The following is a 16,515-nucleotide window of genomic DNA, read 5'->3' as shown; positions in this document are numbered from 1 at the left end:
TCCTGTTTTAGATTTTTTTTTAGATTGGGTTGGTGTTCCTACTAAAGGGGCCGGTGATTGTAAAGCAGGGGTGCTCAATCCATCAAGTACGTGACCCAAAAGAAAATGTCAGCCAATCATCCATCATGTCGTTTGATTTGATGTTGAAATATAATCGCTTACATTTGAATTTTTCTGTCTCTTATGTGACGCACGTGCGCAAACGACAGTGCTTAAGGTAATTGCAGCTGCGCAGACAACTTCTCTAAATATCCCAGACAGAACAAGCTAGTCAGTGAGTTCCTGTCATGATCCTGCCGCTCCAGCCTGGGCTGGGTGGGTGTCCGCAGTTGCGCTGATTGGAAGGTGCACACCTGCGCCTCATGCAGCCTGATTATGCTATGGATTTATATGACCGCGATGACAACTGGCCGGGGCCAGTTCGTTGATCTTCATGTCCCGTTCGTGTGCTCCGGTATCCCTGATTGAACCTGTGTGTACCGACCTTCGTCCGTTCTACGACCAACCCCGTAAGCCTGACTCCTTCGATACTTCTGCCTGCGTTGATTGTTCTCCCGTGTACCGACTCCTGCCTGTCCGCTCATCTGCTCTCTTCGCCCGACGTCCGAACTACCGCTGCTGCACCGGACTGCATCCTCGATCCCCAACCTCGGCATATAATAAACGTGTCTCTTCTTGAACTACCTTGCGTCTTTCGAGTTCCTGCATTTGGGTCCTACTCTCGTTTCCGATGGGACGTGACAGTTCCCTCCAATTTTTTATATATGTTTTCTCTTAAACTTAAAAGACGGCATAAAAATGAAAGGGGAGCTGAACCAAATTAGAAGGGGGAAAAAACTTACCACTTTCGTATAAAATGTGAGGAGTTTTTTGCCGTTTGACCCTAACTGATGAACATTTGGAAGTGTGTTTGAGGCTCACTGTAAGCAGCTACTGTCCGGGTTGTATGCAACCCTGGGTGATTCACTTCAGTGCAACCCATGTGAGTAAACTCGGGTAATGACAAAAAAAAAACTTTAATTTTGTTGTGCAAGACTGTGGATCAGCTGGAAAGCTTTGGCCTTACAGTTCTGAGGTCCCGGGTTCAATCCCGGAGCCGCCTGTATGGAGTTTGCATTTTCTCACCGTGATTGCGTGGGTTTTCTCTGTGCACTCCTGTTTCCTCCCCCATCCCAAAAACATGCAACATTAATTGGATACTCTAAATTCTAGATGTGATTGTGAGTGCAGCTGTTTGTCTCTATGTGCCAACCTGGCTGGTAACCAATTCAGGGTGTACTCTGTCTCCTCCCCGTTGACAGCTGGGATAGGCTCCAGCAGTCCCCGTGACCCTCGTGATAAGCGGCAAAGAAAATGGATGGATGGATGGATGGATGGAATTTCTGATTATAGCAATTGAGATGGATGCTAGTGTAAGAGGGGAACAAAGGAGCGCATGAAAGGGAAAATTTATTTATTGGTGAATGCTTTGACTGATCCTCAACATTTTTGTTACTATTCAAAAGGTAGCATTACCCGGTGGCGTTGGTTGGCTTCAGTCATGTGACCTTGAGCGCTAATCCTAGAGTAAAAGTCAAGATGACAGATAATGGCATAGAATATGGTAATGGTTGACATTGAAACATTGTCCAACAGGGCGCCAAGTTTCATGATCCAATGTTCCCTTCTTTTAGTCAGGCAACTCGGGATGACTTCGATCCAGAAGAAATTCAACAGCATAAGAATCCCAGACATGTCTGGATCACTGGATCAGTGTCCGTCATTGGCAAGGTCAAGTACAGCTTGGCAAAGTAAGGTGATTTATTGATATGATTTCATGTACAGCATAGTCTTTTTTTTTTTTTTTTTTTTTTTGCTTTGTTGTCCAAGTCTCATCATTTGCATGTTATGTCCTTTAGTATCCAGTGTCTGTGGGGTTACCTTATTCTGCTGTGGATCTGGTGCCTGAGACCAGTGTCAGGCTATTAGTAACGACTACATCAGTATCAAGAAAAATTGGAGGGCTAAATTCAGCAGATTGTGAGTGAGACATGCACACAAAATACCTTCTTCCTAACTTAGTCCATATTTACAACAATTTAGATTTTTATTGTTCCCATGTAAGTTTGTTGTTGCGAACGTGGCCTTTCACTGACTGTGACAAGAAAGCCAATTGTGATTCTGATGTCTCTTAACAGGAGGGACGGTGGTTTTTTTTATTTTATTACGGTGCTTTTATTTAAGCTGGCTATACAATCTTTTCATAAACGTCATCAGTAAGGTAAAGTGCTGCAGAAAAAGGTGAGCACTTATTATGCACTCTTGACTGTTTCCCTTGCATGCTGGTTTTATCATGTATCAAATTCTACCAGAAGGAATCTTAGTAGTTAGTGTGCTTACCTAACTAGTAAAAAAAAAAAAAGTATAGTTCTGTATGCTGATAAAGTGCACAAAGTACCAGTCTAACAAAAGTTTATAGTGTTGCGAAATGACGGACAATTTCTGGTAAATTTCCCTGGAAGAATGCCAGGCATGTTGAGATGAGATTTGAAAAACTGTAAAATGTGTGAATTGGAACTGTAAACGAGATGTATCATTCAGAAACACAGCATTGGTTTTGTTAGAAATTTATAATAGACATGCACAGAACATCTGCTTCCTCAATCTTTCATCCCCTTTTGTGTAGTCGATTTATGAATGAAACAGAGTTGACTGGATGTACTCTGGGTTGAGGTGCTGTAGTAATCTTAGAACGTTGTGTGTGTGCGTGTGTGTGTGTGTGTGCGTGTGTGTGTGTGTGTGTGCGCGTGTGCGTGTGCATAGGATAGGATTTGGTTCGATTACCTGTTACAGTCTAATCTGTTAAACTCATTCATGTCAATGTCCACAGTTAATTTCCATTAAACAAGGAGCCAAATGTTTCACTGTCCCAGATTAAGAAAAAAATGATGAACTTGTTTTATTTCCAGTATAAATCTACTGAGGTTCACCACAATAGAATGAACTCAAATGTCAGATTTTAAATTGAATCCATTATTACAGTACTGCATACCGAACAGCATTGCACCATAATTTTTACCGCACTATATTACTACAAATGTACACTTGAAATTCATATTTAATATAATGAGTTCAGGTACAGAAATTTGGGATTACTTTATGTAGCAAGAGAGCAGGTGTCAATTCTGAGGTTGAACCTTGTTTAGGTGTCAGTGAGGAGAGGGATTAAATGACTTGTAATCACAAATATTGCCTTCAGAAATTGTCACTTTTTTTTTTTTAGCATAACACGTGCTAAATTTCAAGAACTTTATGAAACTAGTAAGCACAGTGTACAAAAGGGTGTCTTACTAAACCTTAAAAAACAAGATTGACTATACTGCCCACATCTATTTTATATGGGCAGCACTCAGAAGGCATCCTTTCAACAACCTCAAAATTGATTGACACCGCTAACTCTGCAGCTCCGCCGGAGCCCTGAGCTTGTCCAGTCCTGATGATATGGTGAGCCACAGAATTCTCATTTCAACTGTCTACTCTCACGCTATCGTGCTGACCTGTAACTATTCTGGCTCCATCGCCACAGAGCTCTCAACTCTCCAATCAAGCTCAACACCTGAACATTTGAAGTTTTCATCCCCCAGATGACGGGACCGAAATCTCATCATACTACTAATATTGCTGTGTGTGGAAAAAAAAAATCACATGTATTTACTGTGCCCTTTGTAGATGACGAGTGTCACTGCCCCATTTGTTTGTCAATGGTATGAGGCGAGCTGGAGCGGTCACTCTGAATAAGTGAGTTCCGAAAAAAATTTACTTTGTTCTAAGAAGATAAGGAGGGCCAAGAGGTCCTTGTGAGGATGAACCTCAGTCTAATTTTGCTTCATTTGCACAGAATGGATCTGACCCTGGAGACAAGTTATGTGGGATACTTTCAGGTAAGAGTTGGATTCAGAGACAAATTACAGCTTTTATAGTTCATAGCGATGAAAGGAACTGACCTGCACTACATTTACAGGTCAGATATCTTGACATCCTGAACAAATTCCTGAAAGTTGTTGTTATACCCATATTTGAATGGTAATTTTTTTTAACACTTTGGCCTGTGTTCCACCATGTTGCCTTTTTCTACATTTGTGTTTCTGACATTTTTGACAAAATAGGTCTTCATATTATTATGTAATGAAATTACATACAGGTCAACTGCCAAATCTTTAACATGTTTAGATCGTGTTCTGTATTTGGATCTATATTGTCTTGTCAGCTAATCTAAATGTATGGATTCCTCCATCGTTCAACTTGGGAAAGGATATCCTCTCCCTTCCCTTGGAAAGATGAACCCCGTCAACACTGACCTTCGGATCCTTAAGGTTTGTACATTTTCAGTAATAAAGTCTAAATCATAGTCTTGTTTTAAATGTCACTGTTCTTCTGTAGGACTATGTGCTGATTGGGACAGATGTTGAGTTTACAGCGTGATGGAAGTAAAATAACTGAGCGACAACACATCTCCAGCCTTAATTTCAAACATAGTATTGCTCAAAATGAAGTTTTTGTCAAATCAATTACTGCATGTTTCCCTTTCCTTGCAAATAAAAATGAGGAATGTCATTCTTCCCCCCCACTTCAGCACAGATTTTCTGTCATCCAGACTGTGCAGGACAGTATTTGCTTCTGACATCTGAATTCTCTTTTCCATTTCAATTGCATGCTGAAATACTCTTATATAATAAAGTAACTACAGCGAAGAAAATAAGTATTTAAACACCCTGCTATATTGCAAGTTCTCCCACTTACAAATCATGGAGGGGTCTGAAATTTTCATCACACACACACACACACACACACACACACACACGTTCTAAGATTACTACAGCACCTCAACCCAGAGTACATCCAGTCAACTGTGTTTCATTCATAAATCGCAATATAGCAGGGTGTTCAAATACTTATTTTCTTCACTATATGTGCTGCTGGAAGACATTTTATGGTGGGATGAAAACAAAAAAACCCTGATCTGATCACAAACTGCTTAAAGTGCCACTGTCATGAAATGCATCATTTTTAGTATGTTATTAATGGAAAAAATGGCAGCTGACATGGACCCATGCGTTTTTTCACCACAAAACATGATTTTGACATATACAGTTTTTTGTAACTCCCGCCATGAAAATCCTCTCGAGGGATTTGTTTTCGAGAAGCAGGAAGTGACCTACATGGCAGGACTGCCCTCAAGTGGACTCGTTAGTTTTTATTGGTTTTAGCTCTGGGAAGGTAGCTCGTTGTTCCTTCATGTTAGCCAAAATGCCGACTTGTTACATTGCTGGACACGTGAACACTCGGGAGGATGGATTTATCATTCATAAGTTTGCCAGAGACTCAGTTCGTCGTGAAAAATGGATTACACTGGTGCAAAGGACGGGAGCTTTGTGGGTTCCAAATGACAGGTAGGTGTATATACAGCGACTAAAACAAAATAATAGTTGGGGTGGGTGGCGTGATCCATAAATCAGGGTTGCTAAATGTGTCGATGTGTGCATCGGAAGGGTTCCATGTAGTAGCCGCTTAAGGGCGGCCTCCGCAGACCTTGTGGATCGTTAGGCTGATCTTTCCGTCGGCCAGGGTGGCTCGTCGCCGCGGTGGCTCATGTCCGCCGTAGAAGTGGGCATTTATCACCCCCGTGCGGAGGTGGATAGGGCGGGGAGGTCGTTTGGCCGTGATCTGCATGTTATCTAAATATGGCTTGAAACAATCGGGTAATATTATAATAACTTACTCGGTTGTAAGATGTTTTCTTCGAAAAGAGCTTCCATGTCTGAAGGGGCGTGTCCTACAGTAGGGGCCACAGTGTGTTTTCAATGGGGAATGTCCGGCGTGACAACTACTTGGATGTCAAATGAGACTGACGCAAATTTGCGCATAGATGCCGCGCTCTACGTTCATATTAATTTTTTCATGTCGACATTTAAGTGAATAATCTTATATGTATTTTTCATTTCAATATCTATTTTAGAATGTTTATAGGGATGACACTAGACCTTTAAAGTGCCACTGACATCCCTATATATATTTTAAAATAGATGTGAAAACTCCATATAATATTCACTTCAGTGTCTATACGGGGGGGGGGGCAGAGAGCATGCCATTCAAAGTTGCGGAAGTCTCATTCGACATCCCAGTGGCAGCCATATTGCCTGCAACGTCATTTACAGATGTCACACTGCGAGAGTCACCATTGAGAAGACGCTGTGCCACCTGAACAACAGAGATTTTCCGATTTTTCCGATGCCCCTTTTGACAGGGACGCTCTTTCCGCAGAAGAGAACATCTCAGAATCGAGTGAAATGACTGGGGCCATATTACCCTATTGGTTCGAGCCATATTTAGATGATATGCGAAACACTTCTAACAACAGACTGCTCGACAGATGGACGAGGAACCCGATGAAATATTTAAAATGACAGGCATATAATTGTTGGATTTCCTAACTCTTTTACAAGTCTTGTGTATGTAGCATACTCAGGAAGACCCATGCCAGTCGAAATAATGGGATGCCCAAACATCGGTGGCCAGTGAAAAAGGGGAGCTTCTTTCTCCATCCCGCACACGGCTAAACCACCGCCAGCCCTATCCATCTCCGCGTCAGGGATAACATCGCGGTCACCGGCAAGCGACAACGAATCATATGTTCCTCGCACCCCAATCCCCAGCCATGCTGTTTGTGCTGTACACAGATGTGAGGAATGTTATTTTGTTATTGTATAACGAGACACTCGTAGTGTAATTTTTGTCTCAAGTGGGCAAATTATAAGTGCTGTACTGTTGATTAAACATTCTGTTACCCACACGCCAGCTCCAGCAAGATTCTCTGAGTGATGAAATACGCAGTCCTCCCCTTTATGAAGCCCCGAGGGGTTAAAAAAAAATCCTTCAGTCTTGACAGTCTCTGCATCAGTCTCTGTGGGTGGCCAGGGTCTGGCACATCGTCATGACCAGGTGGCTCCAGCGGCTGAACTGCCACAACAGGTATATGATCTGGAAAACCCACAACCCATTTCGGGCTCACTGGTACTCCGGACTCCAACTCAAAAAGCTGAACCTCTCTACCCCTGTACGGTGCCAATCGGTCTTGATGCCCCTAGGGGTATCTTCCACCCTATCTACGACCTTCCCTACTAGCTCAAACACTCTACAGGGTCCATCCCAGTTATTGTCCAATTTGGGGTAACGTCCCTTCTTCCGCTTGGGTGAGTGCACCCAAAAAAGCTCCCCTTACTTGAAGCCTTGCCCCTTGCTCCGCACATCATAGTTTCTCTTTTGTCTCATACCAGCTTTCGCTAATTGGAAACACAAACACATGTGCAGCCTCAAGTCAATCCTGTAGTTTCCAAAAGTACTCCCTGTCACAACCCATCGATACAGAGGGAGGACCCAAATGCAGGACTCGGGAGACACAGAAGTAATTTGGGAAAAACATTTATTGTTCCAAGGTAGGGGATCAGGCAGGCAGTCAGGTGCAGCAACGGTAGTCAGGGCGTCAGGCATAGAGAGCAGGCCCGTGGGCAGGCAGGAGTCGGTACACGGGACATCGATCAAAGAAGGCAGGAGTGTCAAAAGAGTCAGGCTTACGGGGTCGGTTGGAGAACAGGCGGAGGTCGGTACACAGAGGTTCACGATCAGAGATACGGGAGTGCAGGAATGGGGCATGAGTTGCAACGATCTGGCGAAGCCAGACCCACTGGGTTCCATATATACAGGAGTCAATCAGCCAACATGAGGCGCAAGTGTGCGCCTCCTAATCAGTGAGGCTGTGTGGGAACCATGCAGGCACGGGGAGAACGTTCAAACTCCACTTTTTTTCCTTTCGGCTTGTCCTATTAGGGGTCGCCACAGTGTGTCATCTTTTTCCATCTAAGCCTATCTCGTGTATCTTCCTCTCGAACACCCACTGTCCTCATGTCCTCCCTCACAACATCCATCAACCTTTTCTTTGTTCTTCCCCTTGCTCTTTTGCCTGGCAGCTCCATCCTCAGCACCCTTCTAACAATATACTCACTCTCTCGCCTCTGCACATGTCCAAACCATCGAAGTCTGCTCTCTCTAACCTTGTCTCCAAAACATCCAACTTTGGCTGTCCCTCTAATGAACTAATTTCTAATCCTATCCAACTTGCTCACTCCGAGAGAAAACCTCAATATCTTCATTTCTGCTACCTTCAGTTCTGCTTCCTGTTGTTTCTTCAGTGCCACCATCTCTAAACCGTACATCGTGGCCGGCCTCACCACTACTTTATAAACTTTGCCCTTCATCCTAGCGGAGACTCTTCTGTTGTATAGAACACCAGACACCTTTTGCCAACTGTTCCACCCCGCTTGGACCTGTTTCTTCACTTCTTTACCACACTCTCCATTGCTCTGTATTGTTGAACCCAAGTATTTGAAGTCATCCACCCTTGCTATCTCTTTTCCCTGGAGTTCACTCTTCCTCCTCCGCCCCTCACATTCATGCGCATATATTCTGTTTTACTTCAGCTAATCTTCGTTCCTCTCCTTTCCAGTGTGTGCCTTCATCTTTTGAAATGTTCCTCCGCCTGCTCCCTGCTTTCACTGCAGACCACAATATCATCTGCGAACATAATAGCCCATGGGGATTCCAGTCTAACCTCATCTGTCAGTCTATCCATTACTACCACAATCAGGAAGGGGCTCAGCGCGGAACCTTGACGCAGTCCCTCCTCCACCATAAATTCTTCTGTCACACCTATGGCACATCTCACCACTGTTCTGCTGCACTGATACCTCTACAGTACTCTTTTAACATATTTCTCCGCCACACCAGACTTGCGCATGCAGTATCACAGTTCCTCTCTTGGTACTCTGTCATAGGCTTTCTCTAGGTCTACAAAGAGACAATGCAGCTCCTTCTGACCTTCTTTGTTCTTTTCCACAAGCATCCTCAAGGCAAATAATGCATCTGTGGTACTCTTTCTAGGCATGAAACCATACTGTTGCTCGCAGATACTTACTTCTGTCCTGAGTCTAGCCTTCACTACTCTTTCCCATGACATTGTGTGGCTCATCATCTTTATTCCTCTAAAGTTTCCACAACTCTGACCATCACCTTTGTTCTTAAAAATGGGGACAAGCAAACTTTTCCACCATTCTTGAGAGATGCAGAACCTGAGTGGCCATTATAGGAAAAACCTATTCCATCCACACCTTACACCTGTCATAACAGCTAACAGCAGAGTGCGGCTGCATAATAAATGGATCCCGTTGCTGAGAACGACTCTGGGACACAGGAGCAGCATCCATGGCCTTATTTAAGGGAATTTTTTGAGTTCGTTGCCACTAAAAACAATTCCTGCCAGATGCGTTCCCTCTTCTGCAAATCAAACCTCCAGGAAGTGTTAGCGTTCTGTAGGAATAATTGTGATCATAATTGTCATACATCTGCTTCCAATAAAGAAATGCTTTGCTCTGCTCTAAATAATGTGGTAGCCTCCTAGCAGGAGATAGCAAGAACAAAAACATCTAATCATTAGAACTGTTAGAACTGCTGCCTGTTAAAGAAATGATGACCACACATGTATTCAGCAATCTTCCACACATTCACACGCACATGAACGAACATGTACCCCTTGCTTCAAACTGTTTTGCTGGTCGTCTCCTTTTTGTAACATCTATGAAAATCAGAGGCGTCTTAAAACTAAATAAATAGAAGTGCTGAGAAGAGGATAATCAGAGAGTGCAGTGGTGAATTGTACGAGACAGTTCCTCTCCTCTCTCCTCGCAAAACTTGAACTGGTGTCTTTGCTTCCTTTTTTGTCCTGTTTAATGAATGTCTGATTGGTGAACCTGACATTTACTTGGTCCTTCGAGCCGGATCTCAAGATACCTGAGGTTTCCAGGGGCTGAGTTGACATCTAGGCAAAGACTGTGGCCACGGCACTTGAGACCCTTTCCGGGACTGGGCCTCGACTTTGCATCTGGAGGCTGAGGGTTGATGAGAAGCCGAAGGAAGTAAAGGTATCTCTGGTGAGTAGGAAAGTCCCACACTCATGTGGAATGAGTGAATGCGCGTCTGGGTGACTGCGGCAGAACCAAACCTCGAGAATACTAGTCCCTATCGAGTAGACTAATTAGTCTATAAAACTGAGAAAAGGCAAGGTGTCCTGTATGTGAGCTCCGTGAAACGTATGCATGTGAAAAAGTATGAGTGGAGGTTCGCTACCTCATTTGAACAGGAAATTGAGTGACAAATGTTTTGAGGATGCAGAGGTAAGAATTCTCTGCCACTTGTGGTTGAAGCTTGAGAATTACCTCAAACGGAACGTAATTGTCACCCTGTTCAGGGGGAAGTCAGTATAGTCACCCTAGGTGAATCACTGACTCCAACAGGGGAAAAACAAATAGCAAAATAGTTGATAAATAGCAAAATAGTTGAAACAGAACATCTGAAAAAAAAATAATAATGATGTGTAAGGACTAGAAGTTTGTAGAAAGCAAATGTCCTACTAAAATAAAACATCTAAATTTGTGGATAATACAATATGACTTTGCTAGCCAGCTCAACCTACACACAAAAAATATATATAGTTAACATGCAGGATAAATAGAGAAACACACACAGAAAAAAAACCCAAAACAAAAAACAACTGGACTCAAGATGATGTGAAAACGGCCATTAAAGTATCACATCTCATAAAGTTGATGTAACATAATTCGTCCAGGGAACGGAAGACTTGAGAAAATCTTACCACTTGAATGGTGTGGAAGTACAACAAATTTGGATGACAGCAAAGTACTTTCTCACAGCAGCAGGGAGTTTAAGGGTTAATATCGCGCACTTCTGCTAGATTTAGAAAAAAAGCTAATTTTTCTGCCATCGGAAGAGCAAAATAAAACAACAATGAACCATTTGAAGAATATAGAATTGGAATGACTGCATGTTTTAAAGCAAACAGTGGCATTCCTGAAGATCACACTCCAGGGAGTGTGTATCAAGGGCAATTAAAAAATTCTCTTCACGTGAATTCAAATAATCCTATAAATTGATTGAAAAACATTGGGCTGACAAACCAACTGGCAGCCTGTAACAATAGGTTAACCAAGCACTACATGCAGAAAGAGTGCTACAAAATAAGAAAAAGATAATTGACACCTTTCTGACAGAGAAAGGAGAAATTTATGGAGCTTTATGCGAAACATTTAATAATTGTGGCCGCAGATGAGGAAGAGAGCAGCCATCTCCCCATCAAAAATGTCACAACTAATGCTCCCAAATTGTAACTTTTTAATTTGTCCCATACGTTTGTTGGGAAGAGATGGCTTGCTGAAACTGGGACTGTGCTTAATTCCCTCTCTGACAGGAAATATAGAAGTAAAAATAAAAAAAGGACTTACTGGGAAGACAGTTAAATATCTTACAAAATAGGAATCCAGCACTCTAATATTACACCATAGATATTCCAAACAAACCTCCCACAAGAACAGGAGATTTCTTTCTAAAAACGGCTCGAGACATGATTGAACAACCACAAAATGACGTAGGAAGTGACTCATTGCATGTGACTATGTAGTGGAAGATACTGTAAACTTATAACAGCTCACACCAGACAAAATCATGATTGATAATCTGTACTCAGATGGTACATCAGTCGTAGTGGCAAGAACAAGACTGACTGACAAACTAAATGCACTACACAAGGAATGGACACCACCACACGTCATTACAACGGGAGTGGAAGAGTTTGGGACAATTTGTTTTGGTAGTACGAAATTTTCCTGATTGGACAGAAAAAGAACCACATTTGGATTGGGACGACTGAACTGTACAGACAATATCTTATTGGACAGTCTTAAACAATCTGAGACCAGATGCTGCTGTATTCACGGTGGTATCACAATCTACACAGACAATACTAGAAAAATAGAGCAATAGCAACAACTACAGGGAACACAGTGACACATGCAGAGCTACTACAAAATTTGCTCAGAGCAGTTCTATTACCAAAAGAAATAGCCATATGTAAATGTGCAGTACACACGTCAGATACAGACAAAGAATCATTAGGAAATGGATTTACAGATAAAACAGCAAAAGAAGCAGCAGCCAAAACCTTTATGGGATTAGCTGACCATGTAACAAATGAAGACATACTTTGAGATGATGTGTTAAACAAAATGCAACAACAAAGCTTACCAGCAGAACTAAAAATGTGGAAAAAATAAGGTCCTACATTACAAAATGGGATTTATGTCAGGACAGATACAAGAAAAAAAAATCTACCAAAAACATTTGTGGGCGGCAATCTTCAGCCATGGGAAGTCTCAGGTTTCAACAGGGGGAATGGTAACCCTGGTACAAAGGCATTACATGATCCATGGATTTAACTTGTAAGCAAAAAACTTTTTTGTCGGGCTTGTTTGATCTGCGTGCGACATAATCTACAACGGAATGTGTATCCAAAACGTGGTCAGTTTCCTCAAACTACACATTCATTCATCCCTCCATCCATTTTCTTAGCCGCTTATCCTCACAAGGGTCGCGGGGAGGGCTGGAGGCTATCCCAGCTGTCAACGGGCAGGAGGCAAGGTACACCCTGACCTGGTTGCCAGCCAATTGCAGGTCACATGGAGACAAACAGCCACACTCACAATCACACGTAGGGGCAATTTGGACACAATGACAGATTTAGTCTCACTTTACATACATTACAAGCACGTAAGGGTCTCATTCCATTCAAAACACTGTTTGGGAGACCATACAAATTTCCAATATTTTCCACACAATGAGAGATAGACGAATGATGAAGGAAAAAAAAACACACAAGTGGGTCCCTTTCAGGAGTTATTAACAACCCCAAACAGCTTAAAAAATTGCAAAAAGGGGTACTTGAGTTCATTTGTTCATTGTAGGAAAGTTTTTGCTTTTGAAACTATTGTTAACACAAACAAAACTAATGTGTTTTTATTGGCCACTTGTCAGATAGCTGTTCTCATTCCCACTGCCAAGTTCGCTGTAATCCGGTTACACATGGGAGTGAGACTGCTGTCATAATGGTGACTAAACAGTTCAATTTTACTGTTTGGTGTTGGATGAAAACACTACCCATTATTTTAATTTTTCTGTTCGAGTGGTACCTGTGGGAACCACTCAAGGTCCCACCCCCCAAAAAAAAGATAAAATAAAATAAAAACAAAACAAATTGGATAACTACATACAAAAAACGTGTCCAAAAGATTGTGTTGTTTGCACAGATCCAGCGATAATACCAATGCTATTAATTGATAACGAATGCAAAAAAAAAAAAAATTGGGGGATTATGTGTATCCATTAACTTCTCTTGAAAAACAAAAAAAATGTTTTCTAATGGCGTGTCACAAGGAAATTTCACATGCATCAATTTGATAGGACTAGAAACAAATTGGGAATTTTATCAGCATTGATGTTAAAGCCATTTTTGTGCCATTGTCATGGTGGTGCGGCAGTAACTGTCTTTTTGATTTTTTTACGCTGGATGCCTTTACTGACGCAACCCTTCTGCATACTCCTGGCCGAGAAGGGTGGCGACTGCTCAATAAACAGGAGGATAATGTAGAAATAATTGTAAATCGTATTAAGTCACTGCTTCTGACTGCAATGAGAAATGCTTTGCTCTGCTCCAATTGACCCCTCCGTACAGGGCACTTAACCACGCCTCCTGAAGTGAAGTCACGTCACGTGCGCTGACGTCAGACAAACAATTAGCAAAAATATCGGCGCAGCAAGAAAAGAATAGAGCGAAACTGTCCGATTTACCGGCTGATTTCTCACTCGCATTCTTAGCTAACAGTGAAATATCGTTGAAAAGCAGACAGCAGGGCTTCAAGTATTTCAGCGAGCGGTATTTACATGCATATCAACGGAGAAACCATTGATATTAGCGCGAGATCTTTCCAGAGTCAGCGGAAGACCGAGAAGCCACATAAAATAATACATTATAACCCAAAGACGAATTCGTCATTGACAGTTTCCTATTTTCGTGTTATATTCCACACTTGTGTGCAGAATCTGTGTGTATCTGTATAGCCGTTTGTGAACCGCCGTATGAACGAAAAGAAGGCGAGGCTTGATTTACGAGTTGTTGCTCTCGTTTTCTTTGTGTAACGTCACGCGCTCACCTCAATAATTATTCTTGAATTAGTGCCGAACCTACGTAAGTCCCGACCAAGTACGACAATCACTACTTTAGTGTCCTCAAACATCCTTCCTTCAGTCTTGGGTTGAGGACACTCAAATAGTGATTGTCGTACTCGGTCGGGACTTACGTAGGTTCGGCACTAATTCAAGAATAATTATTGAGGGGAGCGCATGACGTTAGACAAAGAAAACAAGAGAAACTCGTAAATCAAGCCTCGCCTTCTTCTTCTTTTCCTTCATACGGCGGTTCACAAACGTCTTTACAGATACACATTATACAGATTCTGCACACAAGTGTGATAGGTAACACGAAAATAGGAAACTGTCAATGATGAATTCGTCTTTGGGTTATATTAGGATCTATTAACGTACGGTTAATTGCTTTCCACAAATGTATAATATGCAAAATCTAACAAATGCACTCACCCTGCTTGACATGTACAGTGAGCTTCAGATATCGTTGTAGGACTCAACTGCAGATGCAATGTATGTGGCTTCTCGGTCTTCCTCTGACTCCAGAAAGATCTCGCACTAATATCAATGGTTTCTCCGTCGATATGCATGGAAATATCATTGAAATACCCCTCGCTGAAATACTTGAAGCCCTGCTGTTTGCTCTTCAACGATATTTCACTATTCGGTAAGAATGCGAGTGAAAAATCAGCTGGTAAATCGGACAGTTTCGCTCTCGACTTTTCTTCCTGCGACGCCATTTTGTCTAATGTTTGTCTGAGGTTAGCAACAGTGGGGTGACGTGAGTTCAGGAGGCGTGGTTAAGTGCCCTGTATGGAGGGGTCAATTCAGTTACTGTTTCTGCCTGCAATGAAGAAATGCTTTGCTCTGCTCCAATTCAGTTACTGTCTCTGCCTGCAATGAAGAATGCTTTGCTCTGCTCTAGAAAACGTGGTAGCAAATGTAGGATAAACAGGGGGGAAAAGTAGGAATAATTGTGATCATAATTATCATACATCTGCTTCCAATAAAGAAATGCTTTGCTCTGCTCTAGATAACGTGGCAGCCTCCTAGCAGGAGATAGCAAGAACAAAAACATCTCATCATCAGAACTATTAGAATTGCTGCCTGTTAAAGAAATGATGACCACACATGTATTCAACAATCTTCCACACATGCACACGCACATGAACAAACATGTATACCTTGTTTCAAACTGTTTTGCTTGTCATCTCCTTTTTGTAACATCCATGTAAATAAGGGGCGTCTTAAAAGTAAATAAATAGAAGTGCTGAGGAGAGGATAATCAGAGAGTGCAGTGGTGAATTTTACGAGACAGTTCCTCTCCTCTCACCTCGCAAGACTTGAACTGGTGTCTTTGCTTTCTTTTTTGTCCTGTTTAATGAATGTCTGATTGGTGAACTTGAAACGTTCAAAAACACTCTGTCAAACCTCAGGTAACACATACAAGTAAGTAATGAACACCAGCTATGTGATAGCACAGTTATCTGGCCAGCTTACACTAACGTTAATAGTAATAGTAATAATAATACGGTAATAAAAATATTTTCTCTGGGCGCTCTGGTTTCCTCCTACATCCCAAAAACATGCATTAATTGGAGGTTCTACATTACCCCTATTTGTGATTGTGAGTGCGACTGCTGTCTTTCTCCATTTGCTTTGCAATCTTCTGGGAACCAGTTCAGGGTGTACCCAGCCTCCTGGCTGATGACAGCTGGGAAAGGGTCCAACACTCCCACAACGCTTACGAGGATAAGCAGCTAAGAAAATGGATGGAGCGATGGATGGATAATAAAAAGACTGCTCAAAAATGAGCGCTAGAAAAAGCAGAAGGCTAAAGCTGAATGAGCTTGCAAATTATCTAAATTTCAGACTATGCTGTAAATTGCCTCATTGTAACATTTGCCACAGTCAGTTTGGGTTGTGACAGCACAGTGGCGTCACTGGGATTTGAATGCCGGTCCTTATGTAGCGCCTCTCTAGTATACAATACTTTGACGAGGTAGCCACCTGAGTTCTTTCCTTACTCTAAAGTACGAAACTAATAAATTAACTCAATGTTAATTACTCTAAATGTCTATTACAATTTTACTCTTTACTTGTGCATTTAATTCTCTATGAAAAAGTCTCTGAAACAATATTTCCCCTTATGACTTAATATTATCCTAATTTAAATAATCAAGCTACCAAATAAACTCACCACTATTTTAACTGTCTTGCAGATAGTCAAATAATACACCTAGTTAGGTAACAAAAAGTGTGAACATTTAATAACAAAATAAAGGATGGAAAATCAAACATGTATACACAACTGTCAAGTAAAGTCAAATATAGCAGGTAGACAATGGACACATGCTAAGCTAAGGGCCTAAACAA

At 41.9% G+C, this 16,515-nt stretch overlaps 1 long non-coding RNA gene across 7 annotated transcripts; it reads left to right on the top strand.

The window, feature by feature from the left end:
• Positions 1 to 425: 425 nt before the first annotated feature.
• LOC133507514 (uncharacterized) lies at positions 426 to 4,594 on the top strand. Of its 7 annotated transcripts, none has more exons than XR_009796828.1 (8): positions 426 to 509; positions 1,674 to 1,790; positions 1,899 to 2,019; positions 2,178 to 2,280; positions 3,386 to 3,483; positions 3,566 to 3,777; positions 3,878 to 4,352; positions 4,420 to 4,594. It is a non-coding gene; the product is annotated as an uncharacterized LOC133507514 (long non-coding RNA). The 7 variants fall into 7 exon arrangements; XR_009796831.1 differs by having other exon boundaries at positions 1,899 to 3,483; positions 3,878 to 3,920; positions 4,001 to 4,062; positions 4,291 to 4,352; XR_009796829.1 differs by having other exon boundaries at positions 1,899 to 3,483; positions 3,878 to 3,920; positions 4,001 to 4,062; positions 4,247 to 4,352.
• The last annotated feature ends 11,921 nt before the right edge of the window (positions 4,595 to 16,515 follow it).

This window comes from Syngnathoides biaculeatus, chromosome 10 (genome assembly GCF_019802595.1).
Source record: "Syngnathoides biaculeatus isolate LvHL_M chromosome 10, ASM1980259v1, whole genome shotgun sequence".
Classification (NCBI taxonomy): Eukaryota; Metazoa; Chordata; class Actinopteri; order Syngnathiformes; family Syngnathidae; genus Syngnathoides; species Syngnathoides biaculeatus.
This window is presented reverse-complemented; position numbering and strand designations above follow the sequence as displayed.